Source organism: Agelaius tricolor, unplaced genomic scaffold, assembly GCF_023055355.1.
Source record: "Agelaius tricolor isolate 1412-34295 unplaced genomic scaffold, bAgeTri1.0.p SCAF_12, whole genome shotgun sequence".
Taxonomy (NCBI): domain Eukaryota; kingdom Metazoa; phylum Chordata; class Aves; order Passeriformes; family Icteridae; genus Agelaius; species Agelaius tricolor.
This window is the reverse complement of record NW_027269272.1, coordinates 13573052-13594367: the sequence shown is the minus strand read 5'-3', so window position 1 is coordinate 13594367 and position 21316 is coordinate 13573052. Positions and strand designations below refer to the sequence as shown.

The 21316-nt window shown below is 37.3% G+C and overlaps 1 long non-coding RNA gene across 1 annotated transcript in view; it reads left to right on the top strand.

Annotated features, from left to right (window-relative positions):
• The window catches only part of LOC139594949 (uncharacterized), a 130118-nt gene that overhangs the window by 85435 nt on the left and 23367 nt on the right, over window positions 1-21316 (top strand). The window contains exon 17 of the long non-coding RNA XR_011680797.1: window positions 20300-20385. This is a non-coding gene — a long non-coding RNA (uncharacterized lncRNA). The remainder of the gene's footprint in view (window positions 1-20299; window positions 20386-21316) is intronic.

Below are 21316 nucleotides of genomic sequence, written 5' to 3'. Positions count from 1 at the left end.
TACACCGACTCTAATTTAGTAAATTTAATTCATACATTGTGTTTTCCTGGCTCATTCAGATACATTATTCAGAAACAACTTAGCAAACCACTCTTAAGTTATGTCAGGGGCCTTGCTTTTAGGCTGTTGATCATTAACCTGTTCTTTACTGAAAATCTTGCTTGCTGCACATTTTGGGTGGTAACTTGTGAAGTTTGACCATAGTTCTGCAGCATTTTTAATGTCTACTGAAGTCATAACACAAGAAGCATTTTACTGTAAACTGAAGGCACCATAAATTCTAAATCTCCAACATTTTTAGAACCAATTTTATCAAAACAATCTGATTGCTACTCTTTTGCACATAGGATTCTCCCAAGCAGTCTCATATTACAGGCATAAAACACTGATAAGCATTTTAGCTCCAGCAGACTAGCTGCAGCTGTGTCACATTTGTGTTTCCTTATTTTATATGTGCCAGTTATCTAGATTAAAGTTGGAATAGCATAGCACTCCACTAGATGACAGGCTTGGTTTAAAGCCAGGCCACTTACTGATGTTTATCAAACAATTTTCAGCTACATACAGTAGCACAATTCAAAAACCTGAGAAGACCCTAAATTATCAGGCATGCCATGAGAGGTCATTTTGTTTTTGGATGGAAGGTTAAAACATTACCCTAACAAATACATGGAGTCTCCCTAGTCAGGGGCATCAGTGAAATAATCTGATTTCATTTTTCCACCCAGTTTTGAATGAATGCATGACCCTTATGGTTCTGAACAATCTCACCCAATCATTTGGAACCAGAGATGGAAAACATGTTAAATCAGTGGCCCACAAACTGCTTTCAATAGCTCATTTTTCTGTTCTTTGTTCTTATGCTCATTCAGTCTTTGTTTGCTTGGTTGTGGTTTCTATGCCATTAATGACCAATTCAACTCCATGGGCTACCATCAGGCAATGGTGAATTAACTTACAGCCCTATTAGATACAAGTTCACCTTGAGCTTCCCTTTACCTAAACCTGTACTTTAGACCATCACAGGTACTTGCAGGAAGAGCATGACTGCTGATTCTGATACATCCTGAGAGAGGATGCCTCCTGAGGGGCAGAGGGCAGGGTTTTTCCTGGGTGCTGATGACTGTTGGGACTGATACCATGAGTGGCCTTGTGATAGGAAGGAAAACCTGGTTTGACTATCCAATGCTAACATTACCTGCTCCAAGGAATTTCTTTAAAGCTAGATTACTTTCTGCATTAGAAACCAAATTGAAGTAAATTATGTGGAAGGTAGACTGGAACTATGTTCTGAACTTACAGGTTACTCTGTTGCTGCTGTGGAAAAAAAAATCAAGAACTCTGTGCTGTACAGAGAAACAAGCCAGCAGCCTGACTGCATCACTGCCATCTCTGTCCCAGCTTGGGATGCCTGTACTGACCCAAGTTGTGCTTACAGAGGATTCCTTGCATATTGAAGAGTGACAGTGAACTTGTGTTAACTTCAGAGAGAAATGAGGCTCATAGCCTGGTCTTTCTGAGGGAGAGGAATGGCTGCTCACTTGCTTTGCCAACACCATGACTTGAGCAAGAAATCTCTGACTTAGCAACCCCAACACCTCTTCACTACTTTTGACCAAAACACCTCTTCTATTATACAGTAGTTTATAATAAACAAGCTATAATCAACAGTAAAACCAGCTAGCACTTGGCAAAATTCCATAAATGAACAGAGTTAAGAAATTCCAGGTAACTTGAGCATCTGTAGCAATAATTTTACAATAGAAACCTTTCTGTGATAAAAGCAAACAAGCAAAAAACACCCTGATGGGGTTAAAAGGTTAAAGAGCTAATGGTATGGTCCTTGCAAATTCTGGTTCATTCATTATTCTCTTCTCAGTAAAACCAGTAAAGCTTATCCTTTAGGCTTATGTTGTATGCATTTATATTTTGATATTGAGTAAAAATATCCTGTACACTCTCCCTTAGAAATATCTATCTGTGTTTTAATATTACAGGATCTGATTTTTCATATTCTGGAGTCAGTGGAAATTTTCCCACTGTTACCAGTGAGAGCAGAATCTGGCTTCTAATTTTTAGAGGACTGAAACTATCCTTAAAACAGCATATGCTCTACTCTCCACTTTCTTTGATGACTTCTAACATTCTTTTGATGTGGACTCCAAAATAAACCATTTTCTTCTTTGGATATATGTGCTGAAAAAGATGCAAAGCATTGAATAGCAGAGTAAAATGTTTTGTGTTTCAGGCCACAATCACATTTAAACCAGAAGCTGCTAATAGTTGTTAGTTAAAAGAGAAGAAAATATAGAAGAATAAAAATGCTGGGCAAATCTCTTCAAACTCATGGAAATACCATTCAGTTTGGTGTAGGCACATGTGATGTTGTACTGACATAGCATAAAAATGTCACATGCCCTGGCGTCTGTCTCTGATCATGAGCTGGATATTCAAGCAAAGGTCTTGTGAGCATCCTGATTCTGCTTCTCTGCACTCTGCTGAGAAAGTACTTAAGCAAAATGGATAGATAGGAGGGTAAATGTCATTTATAAACACAGAAGCCCAGTGCTCTGACATGCGGATGGTGGAGGGTGGGGTAGAGGCAGATCAGGATTAGATTCACTTAGCAATTACTTTCTCAATGTTATGATGAGAATAAACTCTGATGACCTCAGATGAAGTTAAAAAATATATCCTGTGGCTAGAGAATTGTGAAAGATGCCTGGCGGTCCCACATGACACTGAGATGTCATAGTTCTGATTGACTTCATGGAATATATTTGATGGAAAAGAATGCAATCATATTGTTGAATGTAGTAGTCTGGAAAAACATTTCAATGTTAAAATAATATGTGTAATGTAAAATCTGAGAAAGAGTAGAATAGGATATAATTGAGTAGAACAGAACAGAGTCCTTTCAGAGGTTGGGGTTTTGACTGCAGCTCTGAAATGAATTGAATTTTCTTCTTTCTGTTTTTTTCTTAGTGATTAATTATTATCAGATATTCTTTAAGAGCTGTGACATCTGTTAAATGTAATTACTTTCTCTTCCATATGTAAATCAAGGTCTTTCTTTAAAAAAAAAGGAAGAGGCAGTTTATACTTAAATTAAGTGTTTTTATCTGCAATTTGCAAGTTAAGGTGTATGTAAAGCCTGTGGCTATACTAAAGGCTCAGTTGTGCCTCCTAGGCACAGCGTTAATTAAAGGGTGATGTGGCTTGGTACAACTCTGAGAAGAACTCTGGAAGGGATTATACCTTGGAGAGGCACAATGCCTCCAGTGCAGCACAGCATGTCAGTAAAATGCTCACGCTGTGCGCCACCCGTGCTGATGTTGCTCAGCACCTCTGTGGGCCCATCTCCTTCCCACACCCCCTCATCCACCTGGCTGGGGTTCCCACCCAGGGGATAACGGGAAGGGACACTCCTGGCACCTGTGTCCAATTCCTGCCTGCCAAGGGAAAGGTGGTGCTGACATCCTTTACGTTGCTGATAACTATTCAGGCAGGATACAACCTGGCCAAGGATAAACAGAAATTGCCAAGTGTCATTCCCTGGATATAGTTTCTCCTTTTATTGTGTCAGGTCTTTTAAAAGTCTGACAGCATGTATGATGTTTGACAGCTTCTTACATTTTATCTAAGCCCATCCTATATAGCTAATTTTGAATAATTCTATATCCATGTCTGATTTTGTTCTCCTTCACATTTTTCATCAGGGATCATTTTTCCCTGGGGCAGCTCTCTTGACACTAGTGTAGTTTTAGATATGCAAATAAGATCAGCATCTTACCTATAGACCTTTTGTTTAGAATATTGACAGTATCCAAAAGATTTATTCCAATCTCTATGTAAATAATATCTGTGATCAATTTAATACACATTTAAGGGTTTTTCAAGGCCGTATTACTCATTGGATTAAATGTACATTTTGGTAATATATTATTGCTATTGTACATCCAATAGATCTAATTCAGCCCAGGGTGATTTTTTTATAACCGAGTAATAGACCACTGAAAATAGGATTTATTATAGAAATGCCAAGACATTCTTATTTATAGTCTAATAGTACAAATTGCCCCTATAATAAATACTCTTCAGTTATCAAATCATCAGTCTTTTATGGTAACACTGACAAATGATCCCACAGGCAGTATGATATTATTAATGTAATGTATTAACTTTCAATTTTAAATTCGTTATTGGATCTTGAACAACTGTACATTATATGATGTAGTTTAAGCAGGACTTGTGACCTAAATCTGCATAGTTTTGCAGCACAATATGACTACACATAGTGCTTTAGACTATCCTCATATGCAATGTGAAAAGAGTATCACTCTGAGCCCACAGATCTGTAGATTGCATCCAATGAGTGGAAACTGTTACCAAGAATGTCTAAAAGGAAAATTTTTAAATCATGACAAAATTTTTGGGAAGTCATTGTCATTATTAGTTCCAAGAGAAAGCAGGCCAATTGTTAAGAGCTGATGAAAATAAAGACTAGAAAGAATATTCTTTAAAATTAATTTTTGAATTACTATTGAAGAAACAACATTTAGTTATGTATATTTGATCTGGAAAAAGTGCAGAACCACGGTTCTTTGTAGAGATTTTACATTTGTATAAAGTAAAACAAAATAAGCAGGCAGGATTAAGAAAATGTTATAAAAGTAAGCTTTGCAATAAATATTTATTTGAACAATGAGATTGGCAAGTCTAACAACATAAGAAATATATGCTTAGCAACTCTTCATAGCTTAGATTTGTAGTACTCAGCAGATGCATTTTTTATCCTCAGTTCAGTCCCATATTTCAGTACTAGAAATCCAAATAATTTAAATCATTATTAGTCTCAGAATGAATTACTATTTAATTATATAAATTTTAGGATTCAACATCACCAGTAATTCATTCAGAATTTTATCTGCTCTTTTACTGCATCAAATCTTGATTGGAAATAAGGGAAATTTTTCTATTTGTCTTTCTGGTCAGTTGGATTATATTTATTTTGCTTAAGAGAAATTTAGCCCATTTTTTCCAGCAGCTAGTTAAGTGTGGTCATTGATGGTGCCAATGCACTCTAGAGATTTTAAAGGAAGCTAAATAGTTTAGACAGTCTATTGAAAAGGAAAAAAATAGTAATCACAATGAGATGTTGGGAAGATTTTTTTTCCTATGTCTTTCTTATGTTATGCATCTTTCTGTTGTGGAGAAAATCTTGGTGTCTTGAGTTGCCTCACTCTCAGTCCAGCACCCAGCCTCACAAGTCAAGTAGAGCAGCTAACTGGCTGATCAAAGTGAGGGCATCTGGCTATCATCCCCAGACCACATTGTAGCATGGAAAAATTCATCCTGGATCTCAGTCAAAAGTCTTTTCCTTGTCTGTCTGTCCTCTTCCATACAGTTAATATAGTCCCTTTTCTTCAGAAGTTCCTGCAGCTGAAGACACGCTTTATCCCAGGTGGAGATTCCAGTGTTTTTTCACTCTCCACCTGAAAAACATTTACAGATATTTCTGCAGTCCCTTCTACTCACATTTGGCCAGCAGAGCATATCTGTAATTTTATTAATTTACACTGACATGAATTTAGACTGCGGATTAAATACTCATTAATAGGCAGTAAAAGTATGTGCTTATATCTGTCTGTCTTTATCAGAAGAAAGCATCTCTATTTATCCCAGCAACTATGTCATTCATGGTCATCTGAAGTGCAACATCCTTCACTCATCCTGTAAGAATGTTGTCTTCAGTTTATCTAAACAAACTCTTCAAATACAGAATGCAGCAACTTAAAGTCCAGTTCAGCATCCCTTGTCTTGTCAAAGTTTTTGCCCAAATGAAATCTGAGGTGGCTCATGGACCAGCAGTTGCTATAAAAATTAAGAATGTGGAATCACCCAGGGCACCAAAATGAGCCTGAAACCACCCCAAAGTCCCACTCTCTGCTGTCTGCATAACAGAATTCATCACCAAGGCTTCATTTTGAGATCAAACTTTAGATCTAGGTACAAAAAGAATTGAACACTGATTTATACCTGCAGTTACTTTTGGAGATGCAATTATACCCACTGTCCCAAAGCCAGAGGCCAGGTCAACACACATTCTAAGAATCAGATGTCAAAATGCTGGTGGTGATGTAAAGGACTTGAACAGTGTTCCATGCTCAGCTCACACTTGATCCTAATCCCATTGAAGGCACTGTGAATCTTTCCTTTGACGTCAATGGGCTTCACATCAGGTCCTGAGCAATTTTTTAAAAACCTCAGAGAAATCAAAACCATCTCCTTTGGAATGAGACTGTTCACACCCCTTGGTGAAGACTATTTCCTTTCCAAACACAGCTTTCATACCCAAGTCACATCAGCTGAATTTCTATTTTTACCAAAAGCTTCATTTTTTAAAGGAGCAGGAAGTATGTTTTTACTTATATTTCATCTACTAGCATCTAACCTGTTTTTGTTCAACTTTCAAAAATAACCCCAGCTGGGCAGACCAGACCTACAACCAAAAATGCAAAACATTTTAGAAATTTATGGTCATGTAAAAAACCCTTTTTTTAAGTGGACACTCCTTGCAGAGGGATTGCCCGAAACACTGCAGCCAGTACGCTCCAGTAGATTATTTTTTCTAAAATGTATAGCACCATGGCAAATGTTATAACAAAAATGTATAATATAATATTTTTATATATTATATAATATAATGTTTTGTATAACAAAACTGATACAACATTAACTGTTATACAGAACATCATGATAAATACTATATAAATTGATTTATAAATGTTTCCAAAATTCAAAATAAATTACAATATATAGTAGACGAGGGAGAGAAGATCTACCTGTCAGGATCCAGTTCTGTCCAACCATTTCCAGAAAATGATGGGGAGATTCTTGGATACTTTTGTCCATTGAAAACAATCCTTGTGATGACCAAGAGAAGAGTGAGGTGCTCCCCCTTTATTGAAACTGTGGGAGTGGTGTGTGTTCACTGCCTGGATAGAACAAGTTCAGAGACACCATGCTGATGCACAGAAAAGGCCAAGCAGAGTACACCAATTTGAATCTGTTCCCTTGTGTAAGCAGGTCTCCCATAAAGTTTTTCCTGGGGATATCTCTGACCAGTGGGCTGTGAATACTACCTAGGAAACTTTCTGTCCCTTTGCTGAATGCCAAAACTGTTTCTATCTTGTTTCATGAACACAAAACCTGCCATATTTAACTGTTAAGATTCATGTGTGCCAGTGTTTAAGTATATTGCCATTTATGGTGATGGAGAGACTATCTTAATTAGATCAGCTGAGTTACCATGGAAAAAAAAGATTAGACAAGCTGTGTTTTCTTTTCCTGCTCAAGCATAGGCATGGCAACCCCACCTCAATGATGACCACCTCCCATTTAATGTGTGATTGCAACTTTACTCTGGGAAACAGCACTCTGTAGACAAGCTGCTTCCTGAGGAATCTCCTATGGACTTCTTGCCAAGTCCACCGCTGTGTTCCTGTTGTACTGGGCCTCCATTCCTTGTGAGAACATCTGTGTAAAACAGATGGACAAGGTGATCTTCATCTGCAGTTTCTGAGAATTCTGAAAAGATGTTCCTCTCAGGGGCCCCAGACCTGTGATTTTGATGCAGAAGCAAAAGCACATTTTTTGCAGAGGAAGAACGTAGATCTTATGGGATAACTTATGATGCACAGTAGTCCTGAATGGAAGCTAAGTGAGACAAAACCAGACAATTCCCTAGGTGAAGAATAGTTCAAGCTATATGGTAGACAGCCTTGGGATGAGATAAAACAGAAGAACCCAATACAGAAAAACAGTCTAAAAAACCTCTTCCAGACAGAAAGCAGCAGTTAAGAAGCCTGAATTAAAAGCATTGTCAATGCATCACTTTCTCCTCCTATGCTAATGAAAGACTTAGTCTAAGCAAATTTATTGTCCAAAAAGGGCTTGTTCTAGAACTTCAAACGAGGCCAGTAGAAGGGACAGAGATGACTAGTTTGCTATAATATGTGAAATTGCCCCCAAAATATGTACTGTGCCTCAGATCAAAAACAAGCAGACCAGAAATTATAAAATAAGCTTTGAAGGCAGTGCAGGGGGTCACAAGTGTTTTTTTGGTGTGAGGGTCTTAGTGGCCTCAGCTGATGTCAATTTAAAGAGACAAATGATTATACCAGAGGCAGAAAAAAATAATGTGGTATTATTCCCCGAGGTATTGATATCTCATCAGACACATTTTTTTGAGTTAAGCAACAAGACAAAAAGGAGTTGGGGGGAGGGAAGCCAAAAACCAACCCCAAACCCCCAAACTAAATACACCACAGTTCCTCTGAGTATGAATTTAACCAACTAGTTGCCTGGCTTTATTATGTTTTTTTAATCCCATGAAAAACCTGACTTGCTTATCTGGCTAATTGGGACTCTTCTTGTATCATGACAGTTCAGGAAGCCTAAAGAAAAGGGCTATAAATACATACAGAAAGAGAAGCAATGAATAGGCAGTCATCCTGCGGGTTTAAGAATTGCCCTAGCAGATACCAGACTCCCAGTTCTAACTCATTTCTTTAACAGCACTGGTGAACATCAAAGGGTACAGCACAGAGCATGCTGAGTCCCAATTACACACCTCAAAAGTAAATGTTACTTCAATGGAAAGTCTTGGGAAATTCAAAATGAAATAAAGGCCAAGATACCCAAATGCTCTGTAAAAAATGTACACCCTTACTGAAAACAATTGTTTCCTCAAAATACATAGTTGTTAATATACAACACTACATCATTTAATGAAAAAATGTTTCAGAAATGTGTTAAGAGCACATATGGCTATTATACTCTGCAAGATATCAGGAAAAGAAGTGTCAAATAATTAATTTCAGTGAATTTCTATTGTTTTTTAACAAGCCATTTTTAGACACAGGAAATCTTTTCTGAGCATAGATCATGTTTAAAGGAGAAATAGAGTTGGCACAAATAATTGGTGTGTGTTGAAGCTGGGCAAGCATGAGCTGTTTTATTTTTAAAAGACTCTCTTTAAAAGCTGTGTAAACCCTCTGTAGCTAAATACAAGTTCAAAGAGTTATGTTTTTCACATCATTTAGCAAAAAATCATTGCAACAACCATCTTTGATTGTTGGGTTGGTTTTTTTTCTTTCTTCCCACAGTAAGGAACAGATTTTTCTCTAACACCTTAATACAGTGCAAGGAAACAAACTTAGCCATGTGGCCATAGCATTAATTGAAATAAGTAATGGATATTGAAATGAATAGATTTATTGGTCTTTAATTTCAGTTGTACAACCTCCCTAACCTTCATGACAGTGTTCACATGCATGCTTCTGTCACATACACTTGCCTTCTTGCAAGTATATCCAATATTCAATGAACTGGCTATGGCATGTAATGGAAGTATAGAAGTAACTTCTACAGTCACCAGTACACACAATGTTACTTATTGAATTGTTTTCACAGAAAACAATTTGAAATTGATTATTTTCACAGAAAAAAAAATCTATGCTATGGTAGATATTCCAATACTACCTTGGGTAATATATATAAACTATATAAAAGGAGTATATGTGTGTCAGTGATGTATTAAGTCTTTGCATTAAGCTACTTACAAGAATTTGTGCCCTTTGCTCCATAGGGTGTTGGTGTTTATTTCCTGTTTTACCTGGTCCTACCTCTAAGACTGCAAGTAGTTCTGGTTTTGTTCTCAGAAAAGGACAAGAATAAGCTTTTCCTAAGGAAATTAACATAAACCAGGATTAAGAAAGTGTGTTAAGCCTCTTCTACTATTATTTGGATTCTAGACTGGATGCACTGCAAATAAGGTGTAGAAGATGTGCCAATACAGAAATACACACCAGATAATTCATGCTGAATATCTTCACTGATAGTCTAATTTTGCAAGACCAAATTGAAAGAAGACTTCCTTTTGTCATGCAGTAAAAATAATCACCATATTTTCATTTCTTCAAATATGTCTGAATTATCATTTTTTTAATGTGCTCTTCATTGCTCTATAATTCCCTTCCTCTCACTGTTTTTCTGTGACACTTTTCTTGATTCTGTTTTCCGTGGCCTTTCTTCATTCATTTATCTCCTCAACCCATGACCATGATATCTTCCCTCATTGTAATGAGTTTCTCTATTTCTTTTCTTTTTTCTTTTCTTTTCTTTTCTTTTCTTTTCTTTTCTTTTCTTTTCTTTTTCATTAGGTCAGCCTGCAATAATTCTGTAATTTACTTTTTAAAAGAATGGATGATTGTACAAACAAAGGGAGGGAATTTACTTTAGATTTCATATTAAAAACAAGAACTAAGCTTAACTACAAATGCTCTAAAATCCTTCAATCACACACTTTTTAAAATAAGCACCTATGAGTAATGCCCTATAATGAGGACATCTATATTATGTTAACACTCCTTTGTGTTGTGAAAGATAGCAGAAAGTCTTGCCTTGCCCATGTTGGCAGTCCCCAAGCTGCCAGACCAGAGCCTGGGTGCTGATTGCACCAGGTGCCAAAAGACACAAGAGGAGGAGCCAACAGCTGAGATTGCAGGGCAAGTGCTCAGCAGAACCTGTGAGCCCCTCTAAAGCAAACATTTAGATGTAAAAGGAACCATTTGGATATAAAAATTATTTGGGTACATCTGCTTGATTAAGCAGCCATTATGCCTGTCCAGGGCTCTTACACATCTCAGTCTCAGGTGTGGTTGATCAAATATGGGCAGAGGCAGGTTTGGATACAGGATCAGTCAAAGCTATGAACCTCTCCATTAAGACAGATAGCAGCCACAGCAGTACTGAAGCTAAAACAGAGAAATCACACAGCAGGGAAGCAATGCACAGTAAAATGTGAGGAGCTCTGAAGTGTGTGTTCTTCTCTTCACCCCTTTTTTTTTTCTTTTGCATGCTTTTGATCATTTTTAAACTAGTTCAGAACTGCCAGTTAATGCTGAATCTAGATAAATGACAGCAGTACCTGCATGTCTTAGAACATATGAGATGATAAGGGTTGCTCTAGGTACAGACATTTGTGGGGGTAGTTTTGCTGCCATAAGGGCTATTTTTTTTACTTTTTTTTCCAGGAAGTCTTGGATTGTGGACCACAATTCATTAGTCATTCCTTGTGGCTCAATATCACCTTCAGTATGATCCAAACCAGAAATATGAGTTACTAATTATCTTTCCTTTGTTTCTTTAGAATCAAGCCTTTTATTTAATTTTTTAATTGTTTTATTACTTAGCAAGTGCACAAAAAGCAAAATTTCTTCTTCACTGATACCAGAACATGTGCACATTTTTATTTTTTGCTGCTTGCTGTTTCAGTTTTTCAATAACACAGAATTATCTGCTTTGTAAGGCTGCCATGTCTCTTGCTGTTTTACGGTAAATCACCAGTTTCAGGACAGTCAGATTTTCAGGAAAATTTATTTTCAAAGTTGCTCCAAAAAAAGGATTTTTCAGCTCAAACTTAATATGGTAGCCATGTGCCTAGACAATATCACCATTTTTCGCTATTAGCAATTATAAGAAATTTTCTCTTAGTGCACTTATACTAGGCTAGTACAGAGTACTTTTAGATTTCAGGTTACCTGGTTGAAACTGCAGTACGTGGAACTTTTCACAAACTACAGTGCGCTCAGCCTGTTCAAAAATGCTGATTTAATCCAGTTTTATGGATCACTGCTGTTAAAAACAATGATTTTCAAAGTATACCTCTAAAGCCCTCTTATTTCTTAAACCTGCTTTACCTTTCCTTGCACTAACTGATCTATCCCCCTGTAGTTAGAACTGATTCAGGGAATATACACGATATTCCTGCATTTTAATCCTACAACAATTCCCCCAAATTATCTGCATGTGTGGAGAGCCCTACTTTAGTTCCTGTCAGCCTAAGCAAAGAATCCACATCAGTACTTCCATATTTCTGCCCAGGATTTCCCAGACAAAAATGTGAATTCACATACCCTTAAAATATTTGAGGTATGCACAATAAATCCATTACTTTCACAACACGCCAGACATAGTTGTGAATGTGCAGAAGAACTGGACACCACATGCTAAGTAGCTGTTCTGCCTCCTGGAAAACAGAGATACACTGTGCATGTCAGAACCTCCTGGCAGCACAGTCCAGCACTTTCTGGAGCCATCAGGCTTAAGGGAGCAGCTCTGTGGCAGGGCTCAGGGATCCTGCTCTCTCCAGCACTCTTAGACTGCCACAGGCTTAGGAAAGGGAAATCTCCTCCACCACCCTGCCCTGCCCTGCTGGGCTGCAGAGCAGGAAAAGCCCTGGGCAGCTGGAGCCCCTGTCAATGCAAGATCACAAGTGTGCAGCCTTCCAGCAATTCCCACAGAAGTGATGGAGCTGTGCTGGTCAGGGCAAGGTTAGGATGTGACTCTGCCACTTCTCTCAAGAAAAGATGCTGGCCTTTGGAATTGGCTGTTGCTGTAGATCAACAAACAGAACCAACAAAGGGCAGGACAAGTATCGGCGTATGGATCATAACAGGCGCATCAAGAAACCCAAGAACAATTCAAGCCAATGGAAACAAGCAAAGCCAAAATATCTACATCTATACACAAGCAGTCTGGTGAAAGATAATATTTACAACAGATGTTCAGTTTCTTGTCCATTTTCTGCAACTCCAAATTTCAGGAGACAAGCTCTGCTTTGGCAATGTTACCACACATTTAATTCAAGGTATTAGGAAAGCATGTATGCACTTTAAAAGTTTACATTTTTGTTGTGGGGGAAAAAGAATTTAAAAAGAGAAAGACAAAAAGAAAATAAAGAGAAAAACATAGGTAAGATGAAGGTGCTAGAATTGACTCTGTTTATTCATCTCTACATGTGACTGTTGCTCTGGTGCACTTCCTCAACCTGAACACACTGACATGTACAGACAATCAGGCACATTGAGCCCAGCAGCAGGGGACAGGGGAAGCAGCTGAGCCAGGGAGGAGACAAATTCAGGGCAGATCTCAGGATGGCAGGGGAGAGTATGTCAGGAATAGCGATTTTATGTCCTAAGAAGGATATTTTGTTCTTTCAAGAGACTTCTATTATATAGCCCAAAAATGGGATGTTAGGCATACAAGGTTTAATTGCTGTATTTCAGCACTCAAAAAAAAAAAAAAAAGAAAAAGAAAGAAAGAAATGTGCAATGCAAATTGAAAAAAAAAAACAACCTATGTCTCTTGGTCTCATCAGACAGCTATAGTAAAAATATATGAAGAATGTAACATATCTTCCTTGTATTAATATACAGTATAAAGAAATAGGTCTAGAGCTCAGGACACAAATGGAGCTTTAGATTAGCTGTCAACAATGTCATATCCATGTTAATAATGCCCTATTCATGCCTGGGGCTGACAGTCTTTCTTAGTTTTATTCACAAATTCCATTTAATAACAGCAATAAGTCACTCTAGACAGTGTATTTCTAAGGGATTTCTGCACTTCTCAGGTGGTTAAAGTCACTTGACCTTCGGCCTCATGCCTTAAAAACTCCCTAAGAGATGTGCTAAATTGCCCAGAAATACATTGCCTGTCATGTCTTGTTGGTTAATTAAGGGCCAACCTAGATGGCCTATAAGGACTGCCCTTAAGTAATTACTAATTGATCTCCTGCTCAAGAAAAATGAATAAATTCCACAGCAGCCACACTGTCACACGGCATTTAGTCAAATTCATATTCCTCCAACAGAGGATGAAAAGCACACAGTACAATCCACAGGGTGGATGGAGTGCAGCAAAATCTCAGTCCCAGAGTTTGTTGTGTCTTACTGCCTGTAGCCACTGCTCTCAGCCCTTCACTTGCATTGAGACAAAATACATTGCCTGGAAATCAGCATTTGTAGAGTTTAAGAAATATCTAGTATTTCCCATCTGGATTTAACCACTTTGAAAGATATTTAAACTTTGTTACAAATATCCAGCCAAGGAATCTCAGCAAGAGTGTTGAATTGTCACCTGATGAAAACCTACCGAAAGAGCCAGAGGAAACACATTTCAAAGGTCTTTTCTGAAGAAAGGAGGTGGGATTTAGGTTGGTACAAGGAGAAGTTTTTGCAGCTTTTTTAACCCAAATTGTTTATCAGTACTCATGACAGAAGTTTCCTGGCATTTTCTGTTTAAAAAAAATCCAAAACCTGCTGCTATCATTGTTTTGATAAAACAATGAGAATGCTTTGAGTTGCATCAGAAATCTGGACAATGTATAGGAAGATATTTTCTGGTATAAACAATATGAATACAATGCTCTTAAGAAATGTATGCGTAACATTATTTTTTAGCCTCCTGTCAGCCTCAGTAAGAGCACATTTGTATATTATCCCATCCAAGCAGTTTTCAGACACTGAACTCCTCACACCTATATTAGCGGTTTTCATGCCTCAAAATTACTCAAAGGAAAAGGGACCCACTGCTGAAATATTTCTCTTGGACTCACTGGATGAAACAAGGACTCATTGGAGTCAAAGAACATTTCTTTTGACTTCAGCATAAGGCCAAGACTTTAGTTCTGTAAACATGATGAGTATAAAACTTCTAAAAATTCAGGAGACATTCCAGTACATTATAACATATGGTACAGGAGAATAAACCAATTTTTTTAGTGCCTCGTATGAAAAGCTGCAGTGGCTCCATGCTTCAGCTGATGCTTTGTGCAGGGCTCTCCACACTCTCCTAAAACCACATTAGGGGAAGAGTAGCATTTACCCTGATTGCATAGAAACAGGGACTCTGAAATCTGGAAACACACTCTGATCACTGCGGGGGTACAAACACCACTGGCACAATGCTAGGAATCACATTAGGATACCTGTTTCACTTATTAAATGTTTAACTGCTTTATCTTCCATACCTTTTAATCTGTTAAATGTTGTGCAGTCAGTGTATGTAAAAGGGTAAGTGTTATGGGTAGCTGAGACAAGTGACATAAATATACTTCTGGTCATTGTGATTACATAACTGATTGCTACTATTTGACTCAGTGTATAGTGATTGTTTTAAGATATCAAGAGATTGATAAATTAAATAAATGCAACAGGCATTCCTGAAGCTTGTTTGAAACAAACAGTGAGCTAGGAAGGGCTGCTTCCCCCACCAGAATAAAACCAAAGGGCTGAAAAGCACAGTCAAATCCAGCAACTGCCCTTTCAATCAGTTCCCTGGTACTCAGTGTAAAAATTACATCCTGACCTATTTCTGCAGTTGATGCAGTTCTGGTGTGTTTGATTAAGGTGGCTACTGACAAGATGTGTAAACATACACAATGTAAGCTAATTTTTGTGATATAACATTTTTACAGTTACAGGCAGCAACAAACTGGCATTTCTAGTGTGGGGGTTTTTATCAGAACCTAGGGGCTAAAGTAGATTTTTATGATGTTAAATTTATCTTTAACAAACATTACTATTTATGCAGCCTCTTGCTGTAGCAATAAAACCTATTCCTTTTTTAAAAAAGGAATAAAAATAGTGATAATTCTGATTCCTGGATGTGCCTATTTTCTTGCAACTGAAAAGACCTTTGATGTCATCATATTCTGCAATGATTTCTGTGTTTTTCTATAACATTTTTCTCCCTACACATGTGGATTTTATATCCTCTTCATGTTGGTATAGCATGAAGTCTTATGTGGAATTTAGAGGATCTGAACTAAATGTAGCTAAAAGGAACTTTTGGATGAACTGCCTGGGATTTGTTCAGATCTGTTAAAGTAATGGGGGAAAGCACAAAAGGATAAAGAAAGAAAGGCCTTAATCTTTGTTCCATGAGTGATAAAGCAGCATCACATGGGTGAAAATTGGCCTGACCTTCACCCACATGATGCGGCTTCTGCCTCAGCCACTCTTTCTTTGCTCTGATTAAGTGAAGATAGCCTCTTTCTCTGCAAGGAAAAGTCAAAGAACAAAAAGAAAAAAAATTCTGTCTTAACTATAAAAGGTTTATTTTTTTAATCACAGTTGGGCTCATACAAGCCAGTTTCTAATCTTATTTTTTTAAGTCAAAAAAGTGCCTTTTTAGAATTTCTTTGGCTCGGTTTTTTTAGCCCCCCCTTCAAACCTCAGGGCCTAGATCTTAACTTGCTTCCCTTGGATGTGCTTTGTTGCTCATCTCCACTTTTACATGATAGCTGTTTGACTTAAATGGGTTGTGCGCCAAAGGATTGCCCCTTGGGGAATGGAAAAACTGGAGGGAGGGAGAGGAAAAGCAGTACTCAGCTGGTTTAAATGGCACGTACAGTATATCTATTGGCAGGGTATTGCCAATGCTCCAAGGAAACTTTCAGTGCTCAGCTTTTACCACTGAATGCCAGACACTAAGAGACGATTTTATGTATCAGGTTATCCGTGTTCGTACTGACTAAAAAATTTACTGTGACACTGTTGTCAAGCAGCTCCTGTGACTAATATTTTTAACAGCAGGATATTTAAAATTTGACAAGGATATAATAATTCCTTGTCCAGATAGTCAACATGCTTGGAGAGCTGCTAATGTCTTCAAAGGTTTCAAGAGGGCACACTGAAATTAATCTCTTTTGCAATGTGTGCTACATAAATATTTTTGTTACGCTACTGCAACAGGATCAAAATGTATTTTTAATTGGATGTTAATCTACTAAACATCACTTAAATTCATGATTATGTAGGTGTATGTAAGTGAGAATGTATCTGGCTGAGATCCAGTAATTATTGGCTAAGTCCACGGGCTAGCTTCAATTTGCAGTGGTCATTTTTTCCCTCGGGAGCTAAGAATATATGATGCTGTGCAACATAATGGAATGTCATTGTAATGTGCAATGTCTGTTATTGTATTACATATCTGAGGTAGGGAATGAGGAAAGACCTCCCAGCTTACCTTACAGCAGGCATCAGACACTGTAAACACTCTCTATATTACTGAGACATGTTATAGTATGAAATAGCAAATTACTTAATAAATTCACGGTAGTTTCTAAAATTGAAATCAGACATGCCAATACAAGCATGCTCTGAGTAAGTCTAATGTGACTACTACTGATTAATTAGTGTTAGAAACAAAAAACACCAACTTGCTCTGTTTAGAAATTTCGCAGCAGCTACAATTTATGAGTACATTCTTAAAATAATGCTGATTCTAATTTTAATATTTGAATACACTGACTCAAACAACAACTCTTCTTCTTTGGCAGTGGTTTCAGAAGCATCAGCATGAGTCCTTTTCTGGTCTGGACAGACTCTGCCTATGTGCCCTCACATGCACAGCTGAATCAATTATTTTTTAATGATACCACTGAAATTCACAAGACTGAGTTTTTGAGTGTGTGGTAGTACTGGTCACACCATCTAAGAGTATGTTTCCATTTGTTTTCCCAAGTAAATTGCACCATTGTGTCCACAGAGTGTCACACAAAATGTTGTGGTTGTAAATATGTTCAGCAGCAGTTACTATTTGGATGCTGATTCAAAGCCCATTGAAGTCAAGGAAAAGACTCCTATTGATTTCAGTGTGCTTTGGCTCCATCATTTGATTCTTTGTTTAGAACTTCTAATGATTATTTAGTGGAAGAGGCAATACTGTGAGCTTTGGGTGCTGCAGTACTCTTGCTAAAAATAAAATAATAAGAAAAAAAGTTTTAGGGGGAAAAATTATAATTTGTATAGCAAATTTAAGTTAGCTATTTAACACATCTAATCATCAACACATACACATTCCTGAACATCTATGGGGATTCATAAATGTTTCCATGGTACATACAAACACACACACTCCCTCCATTTTCATACAAATCATACTAAGAATTAAAGATATAAACCTCTAGGTACTGATTCTCAGGAGAGTCCAGTGTTATCCAGGGTGTCTGCAACACCCACTGGCAAATGTATCAGAGGGTCTGTAGTGCCCTGTTTTCTTCTGAATTGGCACTAGGAGGCTGGTGACATCCCCAGGTTTGCCAGATGGCATCAGGGTCCTGGTTTGAGGCAACTGAAGGCAACCCTTAGCCCCAGCAGTTAATTACCAACAACAGATTATCAAGGTTCCATGTATTTTCTCCATAATCATTTTACAGAATTCTTTTTAAGCTCAGACAAACCAGCTGGTTTCAATTTTGTGGCTTGAATCATTATTTCATTAACAAGAGGACAGCATTCATGATGACATATAAAATATTGACGCAATAGGCTAAATTTAAAAAGATGGAACATACTGAAAACCACATTAAAAAAAACAAGAATGTGTTTTTATTTAAACCACTAAAAATACTTTAAAATACATTTTTGGTTGAATTGTCTGGTTCTTTTAGTGTTTTTCAGTGCTAAGAGGCTGCTTTCATACACCCATGAAAGCTCACATTGTGCATACATGGTGCCACCCTCATCAGTAAGGAGGCAAAGTAATTTGGTAAATTCACCTGCTAGTTAGTAGCTATTGACAGGACTAATCTGAAGCCTTCCTCACCATCAGAAGATAATGAGGTCCAGTACTTTTTTAATTTAAAATAATCTGAGCCAGCCATTGTATTTTACTGAAAATGCACGTTTCTACATATTAAATTGCTCTACATACAGCTTGTTTTGTATGACTTTTTCAGTTCATGGCAGCTGCCTTAAACAAGTTTGAAAGGCTCCATTATGGTCTTTTGGGTCAAAAATGGCTTTTTTTAAAGTGGCAAAGTACTTAGTTACAGTGAATTGGTAACACAATATCCACACCATAATATGCATATTGTGCATGACAAAAGGCGGATAATTTGTAATCCCCATTTAAAATAAAAGCATAAATAACTACTGTATTCAGCAAATCTGAAATATTCTACCAGCACATATTTAAAAGAAACCCAAAGTGTTCATGTGAAAGACAACAATACTCTGTACTTTTTTTGTGCAGCTTCCTTTTCCCACTTCATTATTAACACGGTTTCACTACTGAAATGTATTTTAGGAAGTCAACAAATTAAAATCTATGTGCAAGTAACAGCAATGAAGGCAGGAGAATCTATACTAAGTGTGATCCCCCAGTGCAACAGAAGTTCAGATCAGAATGGTGTCCATCCCTCTTAGAGGGCCCATTTCAGGCTCTGCCATCACACCAGGGCTGTGCTAGTGACTGCTGTAGCTGTACTGTACATCCACAGTCCTCTTGTCCTTCATACAGTCCTTACTTGTCACAGATTTACTCTGCCTGGTGTTTCTCACAGATTTTTATTGATACCATATATAAACACCATCCTTCCTGCTGGTACATTTGTTTAGTGATCCACATGCAGTATACATAACACAGGGACCTGCATTCATTTGCAAAGCCTGAAGATATTGTTCATTATGTTTTATGTGCCAGAATAGATAAAAATTATTCCCAGAAGGGTGCATGTTTAAACTGGCAAAGAAAGATGATTGACATCTACCATAAGTACTTTTGTCAAAGCTTTGGCGTGTTATCAGTTTGCAAAGTTATTCTAATGAACAGTGTCCATACTCACCAGATGTGCTATCAAGGATATGCCAGATACTTGCAAAATTCTGCTGCAGCCTTAATGCCAAATGTGTATGACACAAACAAGTCAGGCTACAAGTTCTGCTAGATAAATTTGATTGGATAAAGAGTTGAGCCTAAAGGGTCAAAGAATGTAAATAATTCTAGACAGGAGCCTACCCTCCTGGCTAATTTCACTAAATGTGGATTATTATCTCTCTGCTCAAACACTAAATTGCCTTGGATAAATTTGCAACTTTAATACTGATGCAGGCAGAAGTAGAAAATGTTTAATTAAAATAAGGCTTTATATCTGTAGCTCAGAAATTTAAAAACTACAGTATTTAATATTCCTGTTTGTTTATCCTTTTATTCCCAAGTGCCCACTGCTAGCTCACAAACATTATTGTTTACATAGGGTACAAGAACAAGAACTAAAACAAAGTCTGTCACAAACACATGAGGGAGGATTTAATTCTTTCAGGCTTTCAAGACACCAAGAGCTTGGCAGAGGTTTTCAGCAATGCCTTTTAGTCCCAGTTTTAAAACAAGTACATACAGAGAGCTTTCCAAATTCCCAGCACATGGCAGGCCTGTGCTTGGGCTGGGTTCACATCTGCTCTGACTACCTGAAGTCTGCACAGCTGTAGAAGATATTGGTGAAAGGGATCTTGATTTCTCCTGTGACTTTTTCAAGTATTCCCTAGCCACTTATCATTCAGATATGCATTTATGAATTTCTAATGTTTTAAGTAGAAAACACCAAATGAATTATTTTAATTAAGTCATTAATATAAAATATTTTGTTAAAATTTAATTCTTTTAGGAGCTGTTGGGACTGATAGGAACAGAACATCAGACTTTTGTTTGGCTTTGCTCCAGGAAGAAGGTAACTCATATTTGTGGATTCAGGTAAGAGCTGTTACACAAACTGAGGATAATTTATTTAATTTCCTTGAGAATCTACTGTAAAACTCTGAAAAATTTAACTAGATTATCATCACTTTCTTATCAACCTACCACCAATCATCCAAACACAGATTTTAGATAACTTGAACAATCTTGAAAATTGGCCTAAGAAAGTACATGTTTATTTACTGATATTTATTCGCAATGATTCCTCCACACTGTCCCTTGCAAGGCGAAGCTAAAGATCATGGGTTTTGTAATTGAGACTGTACATCTGCCCAAATACTAATTAAAAAGTTTCCTTACTTCTTCTCTGAACTTAGGAAAATTCCCACTGCCATGGGATACGAGCTGTAGATGTCTAAAAGCACTATTTGTACTTGTACTAAAATATGCACTGCCAATGGTTTCAGGAGTGCCCAGATGCCCCCAGCTATGTGGAAGAGTTAATATTTGGCCAATGTCTTCCCACTTGTCCTTGCCATGGGAGGGAGATGCTCCCTTATGGCCTGGAGGCTCAGTGACAGCACTTCCACCAGCTTCATGTCCTCCCTCCAGTTCTCTCTGAGTTACTGTGCATTCATACAGAATAATACTTTCAGAGTGTAAGTGAATAAAACACCCCAAGTCTATTAGGATGTGTGTCAAAATTACAAACACAGAGGTTGGTATATATGCATGCTAATCATTTCTAGTTATGCATGAAGTTAATTTACAAAAGAAGATTTACATTATTTTAATGGCATTCTCTACAAATAATATTCAATTATTTCAGTTTAGTTTTGATGCCTTTTTATGTTTTGCTTGTTTGGAGATATGTATTAATTTGCTTTATCAATAATATGAAAAATTAATGGAGCTCTTATTAAGGTTAAAAGCACCTCAGAGAAGTCATCACTTGGCAGTTCTGTTTTATTATTACGATTATAACAAA